The sequence below is a fragment of the Jaculus jaculus genome, chromosome X (assembly GCF_020740685.1).
Source record: "Jaculus jaculus isolate mJacJac1 chromosome X, mJacJac1.mat.Y.cur, whole genome shotgun sequence".
NCBI classification, from domain to species: domain Eukaryota; kingdom Metazoa; phylum Chordata; class Mammalia; order Rodentia; family Dipodidae; genus Jaculus; species Jaculus jaculus.
In genome coordinates, this window is record NC_059125.1 from 120,594,058 (window position 1) to 120,611,621 (window position 17,564).

Below are 17,564 nucleotides of genomic sequence, written 5' to 3' on the forward strand. Positions count from 1 at the left end.
TTATTTAATATTTTTTGTTTTGTTTTGCTTGTTTTCCCAAGCTACCATTTACTACCTATTAATTATCTGACTATACTCGTAAATTCTATTTGTGATAAACAATTGACAAATTTAATGTAATTTATGAAACAAAGTTATTGCTTAGTGTTAGGAATTGTAACTTTATGATTTTGTCTAGTATGTAGATTATAATCCTTTTTCATAAATTTGCTTAGATTACAGAGTTTAAATTGGATTAGAAATTAGATCAGCAGTACCTTGTTTTCCATATAGTATGGTTTTCAGTAAAACCCATTGAAATAACACCTAGATTTTTTTTACACTTCTAGGGGAAAATGAAAAAGACTTCATAAGTGGACTTACCAACCAAACTGTTCATCTATTTGGTTTCACATTAGACAAACTAGATAAGATGGAACCAGAGGGTAGGAGGTTAGATCTCCCTCCAATCTAAATAGAAGTTCAGTGAGTTATCTAGAAGATCCCACCCAGCTGATCAAGATCTATTAGTTAGAGATTTATGTGATATTAACTAATAATAAAGAGTGTTGTACACTTGCCTGGATGTGTCTTTATATGGTTTGTATCTTGGGGCAGGTTTGCTTATAGACAGCAACTCAAATCTTCACTTTTCCCTCAACCCTACTAAGGTGCATGAAAGTTAAATCTGTCACTACTGGAGGGCCTTTCCTTTTCAGATCGTAACCCAAGAATTGTGGAGCTTCTTCTGTAAGAGGGTGGGATGGATACTCCTGTCCAAGTGGGAGCTCTGGGATTCTAGTAATTGATGCATGGAGTTCAGACTTCTTCTGTATACCGAAAAGCCCTTTTCATGGGGCTCTGTCTCTAAGGATTTAGATCTAATATCCCATAAGCATAAATTTCCATACTGCCTTCTTTGTCCCCTAACTACTACATAATAATCCTACAAACTTGTAGAGGATTCTGGAAAGCAGCCACGGTATACACTGCTCATAATACAGATATTACATGAGGCAAAGGAGGATGGAGGCTTGATCTTCTTCAGATTGGGACAGCAATGTGGGTAGAGGACAAAAGTAACTCTGAGCCAGGCGTGGTGGTGCACACCTTTAATCCCAGCACTCGGGAGGCAGATGTAGAAGGATCACCGTGAGTTCGAGGCCACCCTGAGACTACATACTGAATTCCAGGTCAACCTGGCCAGAGTGAGACCCTACCTTGAAAAACCAAGGAAAAAAGCAATTCTGCCTCACTAAACTCATGCTCTTCAGAGTTGCAGTTCATAGGTCTATGTAGTGTCAGGCACTGTGAGGTTATGGATATCCAGGCCATTTTGTGTCTGGAGGAGCACATTGTGAGGAGTCCTACCCTTCCTTGTATTCTTTCAGCCACTTCTTCCACAATGGACCCTGAGCCTTAGAAGGTGTAATAGAGATGTCTCAGTGCCAAGCACTCCTTTGTCACTTATCAGCCTTTTGGGTCATCCCAGTGGTTACCATCATTGTTTTCTATGTTGCTTTATTTTCTTATATCTTAAACCATGACTACACCTCGTGACTCTGGTTCCTACATTTCTCATGATTCCTAAACCTGTATCAGATAGACTTCATCAAATGTAAATCCAAGGGGAATAACTTTTGACCATGAGGAGCAGCATACTCCTTCAACATTCCTATTTTAGGCCATCTCCTTTCAAAAGATTATATTCTTACTTTCTTGATCATTCAGTAGGTTAAGTTTTGCCTTATGGGCTTTTTTCTCATTATCCCAAGGCAGAAGATCTGGCCCATGTTTAATGGTAGTAATCACTTTAACAATTGTAGCTCGAGTGGCCTAAAACCAGTCTCTATACCTGGGACTTCAATCCAGCTTAAATTTATTTGTGCCAAATATACCAGTCTATTACTTTAAATTCAACTTCATTCAAATTCTCAGGATATGGGCAGAAAGTAGCCAGCCTTTCTATCAGTAGCCCAGTTCTGACAGAATCTTCTTTTTCCCCTCTGAAACCTTACAAACCAAGCCATTTCTGGGACAAAACACCTGACCAAAAGCAGCTTATTGGAGGAGTTTGTTTCAGATTTACAGATGGTTGTTTCATAATGGTGGAAAAAGTATGGCAATTGGCTCGTGTCTTCATGCACAAGCCAGAGAGAGCAACAAGAATAAACTGTGCTATACTAAGTGGGCTGGTCTAATCAAGCCCCAAATCAGCTCCTAGCAACACATCTCCTCAAGGAAGGCTGTACCACTCAAAAGATCCACCATCTTGGGCCTAAGAAGGAGACTAAATAAAAAACACTGCAGGCTATGGGGGACATATTGCATTCAAACCAGGACACTTCTTCTCAGAACTCCTTAGGGATTTTGGACTGTAGGACAGAGATGAGACTTGGGGATGTTCCAACATAATTTGTTTTCATATGTCAGACAATCATTGTAGAGCTCAGTGTAATTACTTCTTTATGGCTTAAAGACATACTGCTAGGTTCTACGGACTTGGCTCAGTAACTAAGAGTGCTTGCTCGGCAAGTGTGAAGACTGAGTCCAATCCACAGCACACACATAAGAAGTTGGGCATCCACACATGCCTTTAACCCAGTGATGGGAGGATGAAGACAAGCATTGTTGGGGCTTACAGGCCAGCCAGTCTATCTGGAAATAAGGCAAAAGAACCTCTGCATGCATGCAACAGGCATGTGCATCTGTACATACACATGCACACTACACATATACTACACACATGTACAAAAATATTTTTTTTAATTTTTTTATTTATTTAAGAGCGACAGACACAGAGAGAAAGACAGATAGAGGGAGAGAGAGAGAATGGGCGTGCCAGGGCTTCCAGCCTGTGCAAACGAACTCCAGAAGCGTGCACCCCCTTGTGCATCTGGCTAACGTGGGACCTGGGGAACCGAGCCTCGAACCGGGGTCCTTAGGCTTCACAGGCAAGCGCTTAACCACTAAGCCATCTCTCCAGCCCCAAAAATATTTCTTTGAAGTAGAGGCAAGCCCAACAGACTGGCTTTTAATGAGAGAGAAAGAGAGATAAAGAATTGGCATACCAGGGCTTCTAGCCACTGCTATCGAACTTCAGATGAATATGCCCCCTTGTGTGAATGTGTGACATTGCATGCTTGTATCACTGTGCATGGTTTACATGGGACCTGGAGAATGCAACATGAGTCCTTAGGCTTCATAGGCAAGCACCTCAACGGCAAGTCTTCTCTGCAGCCCTAAAAGACTTTTATTGGAAAAGCAGCTAGACCTATGTGAAAACAGTCAACCTGTGCTTACATTTTATATTTTTTAATATGGTTGTACAGTATTTCAGGGCTGACATTCAAAGAAACATCAACTACTGAGGTGATCAAATCACCATTTTCTTTTAGGCTGGGCACATGAAAAAACAAGTAACAGGTTTATATGGCAAGAACCTGGGCTTTGGAGCCAGAGAAACCTGAGTTGCAATACATGCTGTTTCTGGCCACAAGACCTCAAATACATTACTGAATTTCTCTGAGCCCCAACAAGTATTAGCTCTATTTTACTAACATCTGATTCTGTTTTAAGTGCTATGGCAATCAACAAAGGGGGTGATTAGGGATAAATGATAGGAGCTACCATCCAGTGTTTGCTATGGATCAGATTCTCAGAGCTGGTAATAGCTTTTGGTGACTGTAGGTATAATAGGCACCCATATTAACAGCTCTTCAAAGTGGGTACGATCACTTTATCTTGCAGATGTGTTTAATTAAGACACAAATTTAGTGATTGGTAAAGTCTGGTTTCAAAATGAAACTTTTTGGTTCCACTATCTGTGCTTCTGTCATTACATACTACTTTGTTATCCCTACTGAGAAACATATTTGGACATTGTACTGATTTGAATAAGATGTTCTCCTTAAACTCGTGTGTTCTTAATGTTTGGCCCCAAGCTTGTGGAAATTTTGGAGGTGGAACCTTGCTGGAGGTGTTTCTGAAGGTGGGCTTAGGGGTGTCATAGCCAGTTCTCCATTGCCAGAGTTTGGCTCACTCTGCTGCTGTTATTTTCCACCTTCCGTGGCAAGGAGGAGATATTTAGCCTTAAATCATGTCATACGTTCTCCTGCTATCATGGCATTTTCCCTTGGGACCGTAGGCCAAAATAAAAACTCTTCTTTCCATCACCTGCTTTTTGTCGGGTGCTTTATCACAGCAACATGAAGGTAAGTAGAACACATTAATGTTAGGGTTAGAACAGAGGTTCTGGTACACAATTTCTTGGATATACAATTTGTTTATTTGTGGCTTAGAGCAGGGTAGATGAGTGGAGAGTATCATTTTAGGAAAACAGTGAAAGAGAAAATGAAGGAGAGAGAGGATAAAAAAGTAGTTTTTTTTTTTTTTTAATATGCAATCAGTCAAGGACAAGGCCCAAGGAGAGCAAAGAAGATGCTACCTCTTCTGCCCTGGCAGAAATAGAACCCATGTCTGATCCAGTCTAATCCAAGGAGGCTATAAGTAGTTCCTCAGAAACAATGCTTCCTAGTTCTTCCTCAGCTTAGCACAACTACATGGTCCAAGCCCCACATTAGTCAGTCCCTAGAGTCCATGAACTATCAGATCCTGCCCAGACACACCTGAGTTTGGTAGCAAGGATAATCCTAATGAATTTCTTATTCATATAATTGGATCTGCAACACGTGTAATTGCTCTCATGGCTACTCATTCTCCTGGTTCCTGAATCTCCTCGTCTTTGCTTTGATAAGCTGAAGGAGGTTGATGTAACTCTCTTGCCTCCCTTGGAAATAGTCTCCTGACATAAGACTCTCCTGATTCCTGATTCGGTGAAGAAATTTCTTCTATTCTGGGTACATCCCTCCCTTGGTTTTGGGTGCATTCTTGCTATATTACATGCATAAATTTTCCTATTAAGTTCTGGGTCCTTTACTATGTTGCAGTCAGATACACGTTGCTGGCAGAAAACACCCTACCAAGAACAGCTTGTGAAGGAGAGGTTTTATATTGGCTTACAGACTCAAGGGGAAGCTTCATGATGGCAGGGGAAATGATGGCATGGGCAGAGTCTGGACATCACCTTCTGAGCAACATCAGGTAGACAAGAGCAGCAGGAGAGTGTGCCAAACACTGGCAAGGGGAAGCTGGCTATAAACACCCATAAACCCTCCCCCAACAATATACTGCCTCCAGGAGGGTCCAGTTTCCAAATTGCCACAAGCTAGTGTAGCATTCAGAACACATAAGTTTATGGGGAATACCTTGATCAAACCATGACACTATCCAACCTCTTAGCTTTCTTCTATGTAAAGATGAAGGGCTTATGCTTTCATGCTTTTCTTCCAGTGTGTGTGTGTCTTTGCATATGCTTCTTCTGAATCTTTTGGCTTTGGCTCTCATGCTTTGTTGTTCACGTGTGAATGTCTTTTACATGCACTTTTCTCATGGAGATTTCCTTATTCTCCATTATTAGACCCCCCTTTTACAGCTGGGCAAGAAGGGGAGCTCCTTTTTGGCCTAAGTCTTGATAGCCTTCCCCTGAATCCAAATCCTCCCATAAATAAACCTCATAATTCATAAATTATTCTTTTTGGAGTCAGTTTTTTCAATTCTTTGTTAAAATGGAAAAGAACCTAAAAGGTGGATTTCACAGACCTGAGGGGTCCTTCAACCCCCAAATCCTACATCAGTGGAAGCTGAGAGAGACAGGAGCCGAGAGGCTGTGGTGCTGATGTTGTGGTGCTAGTGTGGGCTGGTGTTAGCAAAAATCTGGGGTGGGTTAGAGATGGAGAAAGGTTGGATTTCTGGACCCAGTGAAGGCAGCTCTTGCACTGGCCATCCCTAGTCAGTGCCACTGGCCTGTATGTGTTGAGAGTAGAGGATAGGTAGTAATGGGGCTCTGAAACCAAGAGAGATAGAAGAGAGAGAGAGAGAGAGAGAGAGAGAGAGAGAGAGAGAGAGAGAGAGAGAGGAAGTATGCACATGGGGGGAGAGAGAGGAAAGAAGGGAAGGAGGGGGGATTTCACACACCTGAATTAGGAGAGCCAGGGAAGAAAAGATAGTGATGGATGTGTCTAGGGAGACTTTTATCTCCATCCACTTGGGGGAGAGGGAACTTCCCTGTCAGGGGAAGGCCTTGGGAGGTATGAGGATGTGTGAGCTGTTGCCCAGGGAAGGAATCAGACTGTCTAGTTCTCGCATTGAGAAGATCTTTGAAGACAATAGCTTTGGCCAGGTGGGAGGGTGAGAGGGCTCTGAGACCCTAACAATTAAGAGGGATCTAGTCAAATGAAATGACCATAATGGAGAGACTTTGAAGCCTAGTGGATCTTTTGTGATATATCTCTTTTTAAAGTCTCTCAAATTTGGGAATATTTGACAATCTAGTCTTAGAGTAGATAAAAATATTATCTTAGTCACCAGCACCGAAGAAAAGTGTGTGGTGATAGTAACTTAGGCAATCTGGAAGACTTTTCTTTAACTCAGCAGATAGGCCTTAAGAAAAAATTATATTTGATATAATGTGATTATGCTAGAACACATATTGATGCCTTATTTAAAGTCTGACTTACCCAGTTTTTTTTGTTTTAAATGTATAAGGTGCAAGGTGTAAAAGTTTGAATACACACACACACACACACACACACACACACACACACACACAAGGGGGTGTGGGAAAGAAAATTCAAACGCCTTGGACTCATGGTGCAATTGATACTTTTATTTTCATTTATTATTTTTTTGCATGTGTGTATGTATGTAAACATTTTCATGTGTGTGTGGTGCACATATATATGCAGGTGTACATGCATGTAGAAATCAGAGGACAATCTTGGGTATATGTTTGAACAGCATCCATCATTTAAAAAATATAAAAATATTTTTATTTATTTATTTATGAGAGAGAGAGATTGAGAGATAGGAAGAAGCAGAGAAAGACAGAATGGGAGTGCCAGGGCCTCCAGCCACTGCAAACGGACACCAGACGCATGCACCCTCTTGTGCATCTGGCTTATGTGGGTCCTGGGTAATCAAACCAGAGTTCTTAGGCTTCACAGGCAAATGCCTTAACTGCTAAGCCATTTCCCCAGCCCCTGGCATCCATCAGTTTTTAGGGCTCAAAAAATAAAGTTTATTCCAAAGTAAGAGAAAAGAAATCAGAGAGAACAGACTCTTGTGGAAGCAGGGGATTCCAGACTTATAAAATTCACAGTCACACTAGGAAGTGGACTTTAAATGAATGAGGGAAGCCTGACCACCTAGAGTCCATGACTGGTCAGCTTCCATTAAAGTGAAGGTGTTGGTTGGTCCATGATGTATTCAGTACTGTGTAGGTCCCAGATAACTCACCAAGCCAACCCACCAAGCCATCCTGCCAAGCCAGCATATTGGTGAGAAAATTCCACTTAGGCCAGAAAGAGGGAGGAAGTAGAATTAACCTTTTCAACATCTTGGGTTAGAATATAGCTACCTCTATCTTTTACCATATCTGTCTGCCTAGCCAAGGAGACTATTTAGCTCCTATAGTGCTTCAATCCTTCTCTGAAGTCACCCTAGCTGCTGTTAGGGAAATGGGGTGATGACTATTCTTAGCTACTTCATGCTGATAAGGGGGAGATGTGAGGCCACAGCAGTCAGGGTTTCCCTGGAAGGAGGGCTATCTAAGAGCCCATGGTAGAACATTCTGACATCATGGTCAGCTTCTGGATACTGAAGTGTGTTATTGTAATTTTGGCCTTTGGAACTGTAATTGAAACATATAAAGGAGTATTAGTGACATCCTAGTAAATGTTTGAAGTTCATCCCAAGGTAAAGGATATTAAATATTGTGAGGTTAGAATGTTTTGTAGTTCTATCAGAGGTTGCAAGGAATCAGCTTCTTTAGGGTTCCAATTCTTATAAACTTTCAGGTTTTAGAGAGTAATCGAAGGGACCCAGATAGATGAAGCTAGATTATTATAGGACCATCTGAATATAGGTTGACTGTAGACAGGAGATAAAGTTAAAACAGCAGTTGAGTATACAAGGACCAAAGATTAACAAGGTTCTGACACCATATATACATACATACATACATATATATATATATATATATATATATATATATATATATATATACACATATATATATTAGTGTCATATATATATGTGTGTGTGTGTGTGTGTGTGTGTGTGTGTGTGTGTGTATGGGCACACATGCCACTGTGAGCTGCTTTGAGAATGTCCAAAGTTATATGCTTTTGCATAATTGCCTTTTTCACCATTTAAATCACAGAATTAAGTGTGGAGATCCCCTGAGCTATGCCATGTAAAGCCTCTTGAGTATATTTAGAGTTTCTATATGCCAAATGACATGCTCTATGCCTATGGATGATATAAGGATGGAATTTGATGTCATTATTTGTGGCTCCAGGACCCATTCAGTAGTAAACAATTCTTATGAGTGAAGGACAATAATGCTTTGGCATGAGTTAGGAGGGAATATACTAGATAGGAAACATCACTGGGCTATTTTTATATTTATTTATTGACTTGAGAGAATATGAAAGAGAGAGAAAAATGGGTGCACCAAGTCATCCTTCCACTACAAAAAACAAAAACAAAAAATTCAAGACACATGTGCCACTTTGTGTATATGGCTTTATGTGGGTAATGAGGAATGAAACCCGAGACATCAGGCTTTGAAAGCAAATGGTTTTAACTGCTTAGTCATATCTCCATCCCCAACCCCTAGTCACTTTGAATGAGTATGATTTTGTTGTTCTAAGCATAATGGAACTTTATAACTTAAAGGCACCTTTGGTTTGGAGTATATTGAAAATAACCACCTTGGTATCTAAAATTATTGGACTGAACTATTAGAGAAGGAGACATCACACTTTTGTAGGGCTTTGTCCATTCACCTTTAAAAAAAAAACTTTTTTTTTAAATTTTTTTTTCTTTTATTTATTTGAGAGCGACAGACACAGAGAGAAAGACAGATAGAGGGAGAGAGAGAGAATGGGCGCGCCAGGGCTTCCAGCCTCTGCAAACGAACTCCAGACGCGTGCGCCCCCTTGTGCATCTGGCTAACGTGGGACCTGGGGAACCGAGCCTCGAACCGGGGTCCTTAGGCTTCACAGGCAAGCGCTTAACCGCTAAGCCATCTCTCCAGGCCAAAAAAAAAAACTTTTCTATACACCTTTTCATTCCTAGTGGAATTAATAAATAGGTCATTGAGAAATATCTCATCCAGTAACCTGATTTAAGGTAGGAGAGCTAGCTCTGACTTGGTTAATGTAGTTGATTCCATTAATCTCCTTGAAGAGGAGATATCCACCATAGGAGTCCAGTGGTGCTGGAAGTAGGTACCCTGCAAACACAGCAGTTGCTTTGATTACTATCCTGTGCATATTCTTGGATCCATATAAGAAATGAATTTTCATCTGAAGTAGAAAGCACTCAGCATGGTTCTGGCATAAAAAAGACATGTTGATCAATGGAAAAGAATAGAGGACCCAGAAGTAAGTCTGGGTAGCTATAGCCACCTGATTTTCTAGAAAAATGCCAAAACTACTCATTGGAGAGAAGACAGCCTCTTCAGCAAATGGTGCTGGAAGACTGGATATATGTATCTATAGAAGGATGAAAATAGATCTTTATCTCTCTCCATGCACAAGAATTAAGTCCACATGGATCAGAGGCCTTAATATCAGGCTTGAAATTCGGAAACTGCTAGAGGAAAAAGTAGGGGAAACCCTTCAACATATTGGTATTGGCAAAGATTTTCTGAATATAACCCTAGTTGCTCAGGAAATACAACCACTTATCAACTGCTGGGACCTCATGAAATTACAAAAGCTTTTGAGTAGCAAAGGACACTGTGAATAGAGCAAAGAGGCAACCTACAGAATGGAAGAAAATCTTTGCCAGCTATACATCTGACAGAGGATTAATAACTAGTATATGCAAAGAACTAAACAAAACATAAATAATAAGAAATAAAACAACCCAATTAAAAATGGGCTATGGACTAGATAAAGACTTCTCAAAAGAAGAAATACAGATGGCATATAAACATCTAAAAAAATGTTCGACATCTCCAGCCATCAGGGAAATGCAGATTAAAACTACCTTGAGAATCCATCTCACTCTTGTCAAATTGGCTACAATATTGAAAACAAATGACCATAAATGCTGGTGAGGATGCAGAAAAAGAGGAACCTTTTACACTGTTGGTGGAAATGCAGTCTGTTCCAGCCATTGTGGAAATCAGGGTGGTGGTTTCTGACACAGCTAAAAATAGATTTACCATATGACCCAGCTATGCCCCTCCTAGGCATATATCCTAAGGACACGTTTCACTACCTCAGAGACACTTGCTCAACATGCCTATTGTTGCTCTATTCCCAGTAGCTAGAAAATGGAACCAGCCTAGATGTCCCTCAACTGATGAGTGGATAATGAAGATGTGGCACATTTACAGAGTGGAGTTCTACTCAGTGGTAAATAAAAATGAAATTATTAAAGTTGTAGGAAAATGGGTGGATCTGGAAAGTATTATACTTAGTGAGGTAACCCAGGCCCAGAAAGCAAAACATTACATGTTCTTTCTCATATGTGGATCCTAGCTACACATGTTTGGATTTCTCTGTGAGTAGGAATAAAACTCAGTAGCGGAGGCCAGTAAGCTAGAAAGGGGATAGAAAGGGATGGAAGGGGGTCTTAATAGAATGGTATTGTACATATGTAAGAAGAACAGATTGATGAGGGTGAAAAGGCCTAAGTGAGGTCAGGGGAAGAGACTGAGCAAAGGAAAGGTGGAGGGAGGGCTAATCAAAATCTAAAAGGATATAAATAAGTCATATGGAAACCTACTTTTTTGGACAATGCAACATTCAGAAGCCATAGATTGTTACTAGAAAATTTTCAGTACCAGGGATGGGATACCTTCCAGTGAGTTGTTTGTCAGGGAGGCCACTGAACCACCAATACATTACAGGCCATTGTCAAGGCTCTGGGTTTCCCAACAGGAATAAATGGTAAGACCTTATTGCTGAAGACTCCACTTTCTTGGGCTATAATGTCACTGAGAAATCCTGCTGTAGCTAAGCTTAAAACCTCTTCCATGTATACCAGCTGACAGAAAGCTGGAAAAAGGCTATGCTGCATGCAGTTCAATGGGAGAGAGAGAAATCACCAGTGGAGATATTCAACAGTGGACACTGCAAGTCTTTAATTTGGCCAGTTAGGCCACAGGAGCCAACAGGTGCAATAGTGGCATGTCTGTCATGGGGGAAACCAACTGCTCTCTAATTGGTCCAAAGGCCCGCTCCATAGGAGAGAATAAGTCCCTAATACTGAAAACCTACAACAAGGGTAGTCATGATCCCTCTGGGTGTAACACCTGCTGTTGTCTGGCTAAATGTATATACCAAGTTCACCAAATTGCCCAGTAAGCACTTCTCTTAATGTTCATACCCATATATTAATGTTACCGTTTTCAGATGGCAGTGACCTTGGGATGACTCAGAAGGCACTATGGTGCTGAGAAGTGACAGAGGAGTTCTCAGCACTGTAATGTCTCTATCATGTCTTCCAAGGCTGAGGGTCCATTGTGGGCAAGGTGGCAGAAAGAATGGACGAGCTAAAAGAAGGGTAGGACTTCTTGCAACGTGCTCCTCTGGACACAAAATAGTCTAGATATCCATGACCTTGCACTGCCTGACACTATCTACACAAGACCATCATAATAGGAGGAAAAGATCATGACATCAAAATAAAAGAGAGTCTGTTTGAGAGGGTAGTGGGTTATGATGGAGTGTGGAGTTTCAAAGGGGAAAGTGGGGGAGGGAGGGAATGACCATGGATTATTGTCTACAATTATGAAAGTAATGAAAACCAATTATAAAATGAAAATTAGGGGCCACCCCCCAAAGATGATACCTTCTCAGGATGTTGGCTTCATCTTTTGTGCTGATTAAAGAATTAAAAATCAGGAAATGGTTTAAAAGAATAAAGTTTATTTCAAAGTAAGAGGAAAAGAAAACAGAGAGCACAGACTCCATTGAGAAGAAGGGGTTCTAGAGCAGGAAAGAAAATCCCCATCTATCTTTTTGGAGACTGGCTTTCACTGGCCTTTTGGACTTTCCAAGTAGATTAGATTGTCAGGCCAGTGAGTTCCAGCAATCCTCTTGTTTCTACCCCGTCAGCACTGGGATTACAGGCATACAGCACCACACCTGGCATTTTGATGTGGATAATAGGGATCCAAAATGGGTCCTCATGCTTGCAAGGCAGGCCTGTTAGAAATTGAAGTGTCTCCAGCCTATACTTGATGCTGTTTAAAATCAATCATGGTTGTAAGTCTATGGCAATGTGGTAAATAAATGTATAAGTCCCTTTGGAGGTGCCAGGGCTTCCTGGCTAGCTAACCTAGCTGAATTAGTGAACTCTAAATTCAGTGATAGATCCTTTCTTAGAAAATAAGGCTAGCAGGGCATGGTGGCACACACCCTTAATACCAGCATTTGGGAGGCAGAGGTAGAAGGATCGCTATGAATTTGAGGCCATACTGAGACCACATAGTGAATTCCAGGTCAACCAGGGCTACAGTGCAATGCTACCCTGAAAAACCAAGAGAAAAAAAGTGACTTGTGACTGAGAAAGACACTTAATGTTAACCTCTGGTCCACAAATGCATATACACATATGTACATGTGCACCCACACAGGCACCCTCACATATATGAACATGCATACACATGTATACAAAAACATACAAATATTAGAAATTTCTTATCAGCACCGCTAAAAGTGCTGACATTTCTCAACAATTTTTGAAACTTTACAATATAAATGATCTACTTTGTAGATCATAGTATTGAACTCTCTGCTTATAAAAGATTTCAGCATTTTCCATGAAATATTACTGAAAAGTAGAGTAAAAATAACACCAATGCTGCCTATGTAACTACAGATACATTTAGAGATCCACATTACCTATTTTGTTTACTAGGTTATAATATTTCATTTTTAATTACACAACTACTTACAAAATGTTGTTAGTCCATTTCATTCCATTCCCTTTCCAAATTTTGATGTCTGTAATGTATAAAGTGTTAATGCATGATTTAAGACATCAGAGGTTCTTTAAAAATATTCAAAGATGCATAGACAAAATTACAGTCCCTTGGACTTCAATCTTATAGATTAAGCTCCAGTGCTGGAAATTTATTTTGTAGTTTTCCAAAAAAAAGAAAAGCAACCCAAAAAATCCCAGAACAAGTTTTCAGATGGAAAGTTGAAACCTCATTTATAAGAAAGTGATATTTGCCTGTGCTTATGTCATACCCTGGAGGCCCCACTCAGGAGTAAGAGAGGAAGAAAGAAAAGCCAACTGGTTTGATGAGACCAAAAGAACTATGTGATGATTTATTTGTCAGAAACTGAGCTATGGAATGTGGAACATTGTTTCTATAAACTGAGGCAAACCACAAGATGGACATTTGCAAATGATGAATATGAAAGAGGTCAATGCCAGAAATGTCACACCCCTTAAGTCAACACTTTGTAGAGGATTCTCTATAGGAAATGAAGAGGACTAAATAGAGAAGGTGTGCTAATTAAATCTCAGGTACTATGTGGTAGTGCAGATGTGCTAAGATAAATATGGCATCATCTATGTCTTCCAGAATTTCACAAGATCGTACAAAATTGTACTTGAGCATCTGTTAGGTTTCAGCAAATTTTATGCCATCTTCCTTATTTCCATAGAGCAAGATAAAGAAAAACTGCCAAGAACTCTTCTTCATATGATCTAGGAAAGGGAACATAATGAAAATTGGGCTGGGTGTGGGGGGCACACCCCTTTACTCCCAGCACTCCAGAGGCAGAGATAGGAGAATTGCTGTGAGTTTGAGGCCACCCTGAAACTACATAATGTATTCTAGTTCAGCCTGGGCTATAGCGAGGCCCTACCTTGAAAAAAAATAAATAAATAAATAAAAGGAAGGAAGGAACGAAGGAAAAAAGAAAGGAAGGAAGGAAAGAAGAAAATTGGGCAATAAGACCTAAACTGTGTATAAAGGTCTTAAAAGGAGGCTGTATATATTTATTACAAGATGAATATATATATAAATACTATTTTGCTATGTTGTATAAGCTGGCTCCAAATAACTGGGCTCTTTCCCAAGTTGCTGGGATGACAGTCATGTACCACTACACCTGGCTAGATTAAAAACAAAACAAGGGCTGGAGGGATTGCCTAGTGGCTAAGGTGTTTGCCCACAATGCCCAAGGATACATGTTCTATTCCCTAGGATCCACATAAGCCAGATGCACAAGGGGGCGCATACATCTGGAGTTCATTTGCAGTGGCTGGAGGCCCTGATGCACCCATTCTCTCCCTCCCTCTCCCTCTCTCTCTCTGCCTCTCTTTTCCCCTCTTTCTCTGTCAAATCAATAAAATAACAATAAAATATTTAAAAAATAAAAAAAAATCAAAACAAACTCTAGATTGCTCAGTGTTCTGTTACTATGGTGGTTTCAACATAAAACGTCCTCCACCCCAATATTCACATCTATTTCATTATCTTACCTCTAATAACCTACTAGGCCTCACATACTGAAGTTTACACCATCTCCACAAATACCACACCCATCATGGTACCAACCATTCAACACACAAGACATGGGAGTACATTTCATATTCAGACCATAATATAGGTCTTAAGTAAATTGAAATTATCTACTTGTTTTCTTTACTAGACTGTGACCTGCTTGAAGGCAGATATTATGTCTTTATTCTTTCTAAACTAAGTGCATACTATTGTATCTGCCATTGTGGAGAAGCTCAAGAATGGCTGGAAAAATATTTTAAACAGACTTAAGCAAATGCTCACTTCAATCTTGTTTCTGGCCTCTCACTTTGAAAAGGAAAATTTGAGAAAAATAGGCTCAAAGGCATACCTAGGTGTTATTGAAAGGAGGTACTCTTATTTTTTAAAAAGGCATTTAATTTTTTTCTTTTCTCATTTTTGTAAAGGAAGTAAATGTTAGTAAGTGCTGAGAGAATGTGTAAACTCACCCACATGTGACATCATAGCACTGTCATAGGAGAATTCACACTTATAGATAAGCTAGTAGAAGAACAAAAATAGTTTTGAAAGGTTAGGGAAATAGATTTTTGAAATGTCATATCTATTCTACAAAACTGACCACCCTTGGCATCATCCTTTTAATCTACCTAGGTTCTAGAAAAGCTTGAAGCATTTGAAATGAAGACAATTAACACCTCAGATAGGGCATCTACATGCAAAAATCTGCCACTGCTCAGAGACCTCAGGAGGTGACGAGTTTAGATAAGACTCTTTCAACCTTGGCTGCCACGTTTTCTATCTTATGATTTTGTATTTGATTTAAATGACACCTATATTCTGAAAGTTTATAGTTTTCTCAACATTGCTAGGCCCTCTTCTTCCAATGTGATTTTTTTACAAGATTATTAAAAAAACAACAACAATAAGAACAAAACTCCAGTATTGAGACTTGAGGAAACATCTTGTTTCTTTCACACAAATGGGTTCAGTTCATTTCTCTCTAACGAAGCACTTTTGGCTTTTATTTAAAGCACAGAATGTTAAGGTTACTTAGGAGTCATCTGGTTCAACTCCATTTGACAGATGGAGAAAATGAGACTCAGAGAGAAGAAGTAGTTTAATGACAAAATATGGAGTATAATTTAACTGTCATGATTATTGGACTAGTGTGCATTGCAGCTCACCTTGTGGTTTCTAAGGTGGGCCAGAGATATGCAGAGACATTTTGTGTGTGTGTGTGTGTGTGTGTGTGTGTGTGTGTGTGTGAGAGAGAGAGAGAGAGAGAGAGAGAGAGAGAGAGAGAGAGAGGGGAGATTGAGAATGTATGTATGTAAAGTACTATTTCATTCTAATTTTCTTTTATTTCTGACTGCACTAATTTCATTCAATTAGTCATTAACTAAATTATGGAGCCCTAACTCTATATCTGCTGGTGTCTTAACTATCTTCTTTGCTCCCCTGTCTGATTCCCTTTCCTTTCTTGTGGGCAAAGGGGAGAAAGGAAGAAAGCCATTTCAATTTCTCTTTTTTCTCTGCACTTCAAGCTCCACATGAAGTTTGGAATTTGCTAAAGTCAGGTTTAGTACTAGCATAGCACTGGAGCTAAGATGTCAGTATTTTTTATCAACACTGCACTAGTGGGCTGGCTCAACTGTCAGCTTGCTTGTGAGATGACAATGAGGTACTGGATGTGAGAGTTGTACTATTACCTTATAATTTATCTGTTCCCCCCTTTTTTGATATGCTTTTACTTGTACTGAACCCCCACTGTACCTGGCTGCTTTGACAAGTGTGCTATTTTCGCAGCACAGAATAAAACAGAAAGAAAAGAATGCACAGTATGCTTGTGCTGCCAGATCCAGGTTGCTCTGTTCTTAAGTTTGTAGGTGATTTGTACAGAGTTGTTCTGAGGCAAAAAAAAAGAGGGGGGTTAGGTTGGTTTTTTAAACACTGAATGTTTTCACAGTTCACATGAGAGATGGACTGATAGAAGACACTCCCATTACCTGTCTTCACTTTTCATATTTGAAAAGCCGTGATTGTACTTAATTTCTCTGGGCTGACTGCTTAAAATATAGAGTCCAGGTTTGACTAACTTCTGAAGCACTCAACATGGAAATATGCATTTATGTATCAAATTAATTTCTTCCTTAACCCAAAGTAGGAAAAGGAGTGAGCAGCAGATGGTCAAATACACGAGGCAGGTAGCTGATGAGATAATCTTGGCCCAATCCTAGAGCCATTCCCAAATGTCACCTTGAACAATATCATCTTCAGAATATTCTTATGATTGAAAATGACTGTATGAAATGTTTATTTATATTTGAATTGATAAGGTAGGATACTTTTCAATATAGGAGAGTTGCTATCAGGTATCATAAAAGTCTTAGAGGATTGTTTTTAAGTCTAGTAGGCAGAGAAAAAATATATTCATCTGAAGCAAGGCAGCACTATGCCCCTGATCCATTGAGTGCTCAATATTATTTCCCCAACAATGGATATTCACAAAGAGCTGGGCATTGAAGTGGTGCAAGAAACACAACAGATAACATAGCTGTTTAATTCCCCATTTACAGTTCATTTTACATGATTTAAAGGTGTATGTGTAAGATGTCAGCTTAAGATATTAAACTGTCTTACTCTGGTGAAAATGGAGGAAGCATTTGGGAAAAAATTAGCACACTTTGAAATAGAATCATTTTATTTTAAAGAAAGAAATGCAGGTGGAAAGTCCTTGTTTCTTTCTTTCTTTTTTAAAATTAATGACAGCTTAGCATCAACTGTAGAGAAGTTGTCTCTATAATAATAGAGAAAAAAGTTACAATATGAATATCAGTACTTGTACAATAATTTAAAACAGGTTTTATAGCCCAAGTGCGGCAAGCTAGGCCCTATGTACCAAAGAGTTCATGTAAATCCACAGAAAGACAAAACATTCTGTGATGCTTAAAGCAAGCATGTTGGATATATTGTGTTAAATATATTGAATATATTGTGTTAA